A 6,980-nucleotide genomic window follows, 5' to 3' on the forward strand; every position below is an offset into this window, starting at 1 on the left:
AGCATGCGTTACTGACATGTCCGATGTCCAGCAGTGTATGGGCGTTGGCCCCTAAACATCTGGTGCAACAGCTTGTTGATCGCCAAGAGGAGAGCCCAAAGGACTGGCTATTTGTGCTACATGATATATTAAGTAAGGAAGACTTTGTTCGGCTTGTTGTCACGTTGTGGGAAATTTGGGGGGCGAGAAGGAAAGCAATCCACGAGGCCATATTCCAGTCACCATTATCGATACATGGCTTCATCACGCGATACCTGGCTGAGCTTCAAGTGTTGAATACAGTATCGTCGAAGCCGGCGGCAGCAAAGGCCGTTAGATCGACTATCTGGCAACCGCCGGTAGCGGATAGTGCAAAAGTAAACGTGGATGCTGCAGTACCCCAACACAGAAGATATGGAGCCGTGGGTGCGATAAGCAGGAGCGCTGATGGATCGTTCCTGGGAGCTTCAGCCCTAGTGTTCCGACATGTTTCAGAACCGGAGACTTTGGAAGCATTGGCCATTTGAGAAGCCCTAGCGTTATCAGATGATTTATACCTGAGGAGGATCCATGTGGCGTCTGACTGCAAAGTGGTGGTTGAGGACATTACGAAGGAGAATGCATCTCGGTATGGAGCAATCATACATGAAATAATAGATCACTCGTCGTTTTTTGATTTTTGTAAGTTTAGCCATGAATTTAGGAGCTCAAATTATGAGGCTCACAATTTAGCGAAGCATGCACTTTTTCTAGGGGTTGGCCGCCATGTTTGGTTAGGCCAGCCCGAAGATCTTCCGTTCGTCCCTGTAAACATTGTGACGGTTTAATAAAGCTTCGCGAGATTGTCTCAAAAAAAAATCTAACATCCGCTTCAACCTCTCGCAAAAAAAAACAAGACAACGTGTCGTCGTCCATCGACCCGGCTGCTAAGTACAGGAACAAGTCGGTGCATGCGTCCTCACTGAGTCGTCACTGTGCAATGTTTAGCAAGTCGTATTGACCACACAATATATCTTATGTGCGCTTGCCGTCGTGAGACCGTACATCTTAGGATCAACCTTGCCACACTTGTACGGCACGGCCACTTGTATATATCGCTAGCCGCACCACTTGCCACACTTCATCAGCCGCGACCTGTTCTTTCCATCTACATGCACGTACAATCACAGACGACCACCATGGCCACGCTAGTGGTTGCCACGGTAGCCTTCCTCCTGCTGCTGCGGCTAGCGGCGGCGGTGGACACCGACCGGGACGCGCTGCTGGCGTTCAAGGCCGGCGTGACGTCCGACCCGACGGGCGCGCTCCGGTCGTGGAGCAACGACACGGCAGGGGTGCACTTCTGCCGGTGGGCCGGGGTAAACTGCAGCGCTGCGGGGCGCGTCACGGAGCTGGACGTGTCCAAGCGCCGCCTCACCGGGACGCTCTCCCCGGCCGTCGCTGGCCTTTCTCATCTCAAGGTCCTCAACCTCACAAGAAATGCCTTCACGGGCGCCATCCCGGCCAGCCTCGGCCGGCTCGAGCGCCTCCGGTACCTCAGCCTCGCCGAGAATGCCTTCACCGGCGAGATCCCCGGTAAGCTCAGCAGCCTTGGGAACCTCACCGTCGTGTACCTCAACAGCAACAAGCTCGCCGGAGCCGTCCCCGCCTGGCTCGGCGCGATGCCGGCGCTCAAGAAGCTGACGCTCCACAAGAACTCCCTCTCCGGCCGCATCCCGCCGGCGCTCGCCAACCTCACTAAGATCCGGATCCTCAATCTCGCGGAGAACCTGCTCGAAGGCGACATCCCCGACCCCGAGGGCCTCACGCGCCTCCCGTATCTCCAAGGATTCAATGTGTACGACAACCGCCTCTCCGCCGCATAGTTGCCGGGAACGCGGAACGGTGCCGCGTCCCTCGTTCCGGGGTCGTCGACCCGAATCGAGGGTCGGGGTCGAGGCGCGGGACGAAGCGATTCATGGCGGGAACGCGTCCCCAATTCAGGAACAATACCAGGAGGCTTGATTCATCTAGAGTTGGAGATCGAAACTTAAAGACTTGCCTGGCATCCGCGACGTCCTCCAAATGGCCCCGGAGCTAGTAGTGGAGCGGCGCTGCTGGGTCCTCCACGGTCACCTAACCTGACACGGATGTATGATCCTGCCGTGGTTGTCGACGGCGGCGGCGGCGCAGGCTCACGTACTGTTGGTTGTTGCTGGGGTCGTCAGGCTACTGTTGTCGTCGTGTTGATAATCATCGGGATTGTTTTGGGGGAAATTAATGATACTGTCGGATTGTATACTAGCTAACCGCAATTTGATTGGATTGTTTCTAATTATATATGTAGGCCAAGTAGTAAACGATTGTTCCCTTATTATAGCTAGAATTAAGGCATGTAATTAGGCAACGGGTAAATAACCCACCATATTTGGGTCGCGTTCCGCCTATCGATCGATCGTTCGGAAGATGTATACCCCTAACGTTCCCTAATATTTGCTACCTAGCGATCCTCGTTCCTCGTTCCCGTCCCTCGACTCCATCGACTCGGGAACCTGGCAACTATGCTCCGGCGAGATCCCACGCGGCTTCTTTAATATGTCGTCGCTGCGGAGCATCTCCCTCACCAACAACGCGTTCCGCGGTGAGCTCCCGCCGGACGCCGGCGCGCGCTGGCCGAACCTCGAGTATCTCTTACTCGGCAGCAACCGCCTCACCGGTCCCATCCCAGCGACCCTCGCCAACGCCAAATGGCTGAAGATCATCGACCTGTTCAACAACAGGTTCACCGGCCAGGTTCCGCCGGAGATCGGCAAGCTCTGCCCGCGGTCACTACTTTTGTCCAACAACGAGCTCACGGCCAGCGACGCCAGCGGCTGGGAGTTCCTGGACAACCTGACGAACTGCGGCGCCCTGACTGAAATCTTCCTCGACAGTAACAAGCTTGTCGGCGCGATGCCGAGCTCCGTCACGCGTCTCTCGGCCCAGTTCAAGATGCTGAGTCTGTCGAGCAATCAGATCTCCGGCGTGATACCGCCGGGAATCGGAAACCTCGTTGGGCTACAGACATTGGACCTCAGTTATAATCGCCTCGCCGGCGCGATCCCCGTCGGGATGGGCAAGCTCAAGAACCTCCGAGGCTCCGACAACTGCAGTTGCAGGGAAACAAGCTCAGTGGGGCGGTGCCGTCTGCCATTGGCGGCCTCAAGCGGCTTCTTAGCCTCCACCTGAGCGACAACATGTTGAACGGATCGATTCCTCCAAGCCTCGGGAACCTTCAGCACCTAATGCTGCTCAACCTCTCTGGCAATGAGCTCGCGGGCCATGTCCCGAGAGAACTGTTTGGCCTCTCGTCGTCGTTGTCGTCGGCGATGGACTTGTCGCGTAACCAGCTGGACGGCGTTCTCCCACCAGAGTTAGGCCAGCTTGTGAAACTCACGTTCATCAAGCTCTCTGGGAATCGCTTCACAGGCGACGTGCCGGCCGAGCTCGGGAGCTGCCAAAGCTTGGAGTTCCTCGACCTGGGAAGCAATCTCTTCACGGGAAGCATCCCGCCGTCGTTGAGAAGGTTGAAGGGGCTCAGGATGCTAAACCTGACGAGCAACAGGTTATCCGGCGCCATCCCACCGGAGCTCGGGAAGATCACGGGGCTGCAGGCGCTTGACCTCTCGCAGAACGATCTGTCCGGCGGCGTGCCGGCTGGGCTAGAGAACATTACCTCCCTGATCGAGCTCGATGTATCCGGCAACAACCTCGCCGGCAACGTCCCGCTGCGAGGCGTGTTCGCGAACGCGACCGGGTTCAAGATGGCCGGCAACGGCGCGCTCTGCGGCGGCGCTTCACAGCTACGGCTCCCGCCTTGCCCGGCGTTCGTGGATTCCACCCGAGGCTCTTTCCTGTTCCTCAAGATAGGGATGCCCATCATTGGCGCCGCCATGTGCATCGCTTTAGTGTTCCCCATCCTCCGGTGGCGGCGCAGGAGGAAGAAGTTGACAACCACAAGCATGGCGGCTCGCAGCGTGCTCAACGGCAACTACTACCCGAGGGTTTCCTACGCCGAGCTGGCGAAAGCAACCGACGGCTTCGCGAAGAACAACCTCATCGGTGTCGGGAAATACGGGTCCGTATACCGCGGCACCCTGTCACTGAAGCCGAAAGGAAACCTAGAGCAGGAGGCCATGGCCGTGGACGTGGCGGTGAAGGTGCTCGACCTCCGCCAAGCCGGAGCGTGCAAGACTTTCCTGTCAGAATGCCAGACCCTGCAGAGCGCGCGACACCGGAACCTGATCGACATCGTCACCTGTTGCGCCAGCATCGACCCGGCCGGCGGGGAGTTCAGGGCCCTCGTGTTCGACCTCATGCCTAACTCCAGCCTTGACCGGTGGCTGCACCACGGGCCTTCGGACGTGCACAACCACGGTGACCTGAGCTTGGTCCAGAGGCTCGGCATCGCCGTGGACATCGCCGAAGCGATGAGCTACCTCCACAACAACTGCGACCCACCGATCGTGCACTGCGACCTCAAGCCGAGCAACATCCTCCTCGGCGATGACATGATGGCCCGCATCGGCGACTTCGGCCTCGCCAAGCTGCTTCTCCTCGACGCGGCCGGAGGCACCGAGAGCACCATCGGCATCAGGGGCACGATCGGCTACGTCGCACCAGGTATGTTTCTCTTTGTCATGCTACTTCTCCACCATGACATGTATAGATTCACTTTTCTGAAGAAATTCTGCTTGTGGTGTGTTGTGCAGAGTACGGCACGACGGGGAGCGTGTCCACCGCCGGCGACGTGTACAGCTACGGGGTCACCCTCCTTGAGATCCTCGCCGGGAAGGCGCCAACGGACAGAGGATGCGGTGTTCCCCGAGAGGATCGAGCGGGTAATCGACCTGGCCTTGTTGCCGCTAGATGAGCTGGATAGATCAGTCTCGGTTTCGATTTCTACCATGCCGATGGTCTCGCCGCCATACTCGGAGGAGAGCGAGGTGCGCATCACGGCGTGGGACTGCGTGGTCTCCGCCGCCAGGGTTGGGCTCAGCTGCTGCCGGCACCGTACGAGAGGATGGGCATGAAGGAGGTGGCCGGTGAGATGCGCGTCATTAGAGATGCTTGTCTTCGTGCTCACAGTGCTCACAGTGGTTTAAGTAAAAAAGGTGTTTTCTCTGTTGAAATCATCAGAAAAGATAGAGAGAGAAATATATTGAAGCTCTGACTTTTGCCAAGTTTGTTTAGGGAGTGTCTAATTCATCGGATAGTAGCATGCACCCATGTTCTCACAACCTTTCAGTTTTCACACTTGCTATCACTCTAAACTTTCTGTAGGGCTATGTTTTCACGAAATCCAATTATGAGCTCGGGCTCATCTGATCTTAGTGAACAGTAAAATGGAAAAAAATAAAAACATATTTTTTTCAATGAATGATGTTTGAGTGTGTGAGACCCGTGCCAATTTTCAGTTTGCTCGGACATTTGACTAGCTCTCGACAAAAAAACAAAAGTCAATCCGGACAGTACATGAACACTAAACTTCTTCACATACCTCATTTTTTTTGCTGAGATCTATTTAGATGTCCGAGCGCGCTGAGAATAGGCACGAACATCACGCACTCGAACATCTTCCTTGCCAAAAAAACACCTTCTTGAAAATTTTCTAGTATTTTCATCTGATGAGCTCGGGTGCCATTTCGCCGCTCTCTACGCTTTCGTACTGTTTTTCTTCATGAAAGACTTTCGACCTATTCAACAATTGTCAAAGTTATATAACTAGCTAAATGCATGTGCATTGCCATGGAATTCCAAAAATTTATGGATGATGCGTATGTCGGTGTTGACTTGGACGACAACCTGTTCCGGCTCCACGGAGGAATCGTGGTGATGGTCTCACCGCCATACTCGGAGGAGAGCGAGGTGCGCATCACGGCGCTGGACTGCATGGTCTCCGCCGTCAGGGTCGGACTCAGCTGTTGCCGGCCAGCGCCGTACGAGAGGATGGGCATGAAGGAGGTCGCCGCGGAGATACACGTCATTAGAGATGCTTGTCTTCGTGCTCACAGTGCAAGGAGCCCTGTGGTTTAAGTGAAAAAGGTGTTTTCTCTGTTGAAATCATCGGACAAGATAGAGAGCAAAAAAAATTGAAGCTCTGACTTTTGCCATTTTTGTTTAGGGAGTGTCTGTTCATCGGCTAGTAGCATGCACCCATGCTGTCACAACCCTTCACCCACGTTTTCACGAAATTCAGTTCTGAGCTCGGGCTCATCTGATCTTAATGAATAGTACAATAGAAAAAAAAATTACATGAATGATGTTTGAGTGTGTGAGCCCCGTGCCAATTTTCAGCTTGCTCGGACATTTGACTAGCTCTCAGCAAAAAAACAAAAAATCGATCCGGATAGTGCATGAACACTAAACTTGTTCACATACCCCAGTGTTTTTCTTGCTGAGCTCTATTCAGATGTCCGAACGCGCCGAAAATAGACACGGACATCACACACTCAAACATCGTCCTTGCGAAAAAAACACTTTTTTTGAATTTTTTTCTAGTATTTTTTTACTGTTCACGAGCAGAAACAAATGGGCTCGTGAGCCATTTCGCTGCTCTCTACGCCATCGTACTGTTTTTTCTTTGTGAAAAACTTTCAACCTATTCAACAACTGTCAAAGCAGTGCAAACTACAAAAAGCGCCAGAAGTAATAAAAAATACATCTAAATCCGTAGACCACTTAGCGACGACTACAACCATTAAAATGTGCCGAAGGCGTGCCGCCGTCATCACCCCTCACTCATCGGAGCCGGGCAAATTTTGTGGTAGTACACATCCGGGAAGCAAAAAAGTAGCACAAATTTTCCCGGATGGAAAGGACCTCTACTCGAACCGTTGTTTGGCTTAGACACGGCCCTGTGAAAATTGCCATAGTATGCCACCAATGACGTGTCTTAACTAATGAAACTTTTATTTAAAAAAAAAGAATTGCCAAGGTCAAAGATAGATGAAGGGAGGGGAACGATAGCACCATGTCCGACT

General features: G+C 53.9%; 1 pseudogene; it reads left to right on the plus strand.

The window, feature by feature from the left end:
* The first annotated feature begins 1,157 nt into the window (after window positions 1-1,157).
* Window positions 1,158-6,033, plus strand: LOC119339313 (annotated as a pseudogene).
* The last annotated feature ends 947 nt before the right edge of the window (window positions 6,034-6,980 follow it).

Source organism: Triticum dicoccoides, chromosome 7B (assembly GCF_002162155.2).
Source record: "Triticum dicoccoides isolate Atlit2015 ecotype Zavitan chromosome 7B, WEW_v2.0, whole genome shotgun sequence".
Classification (NCBI taxonomy): Eukaryota; Viridiplantae; Streptophyta; class Magnoliopsida; order Poales; family Poaceae; genus Triticum; species Triticum dicoccoides.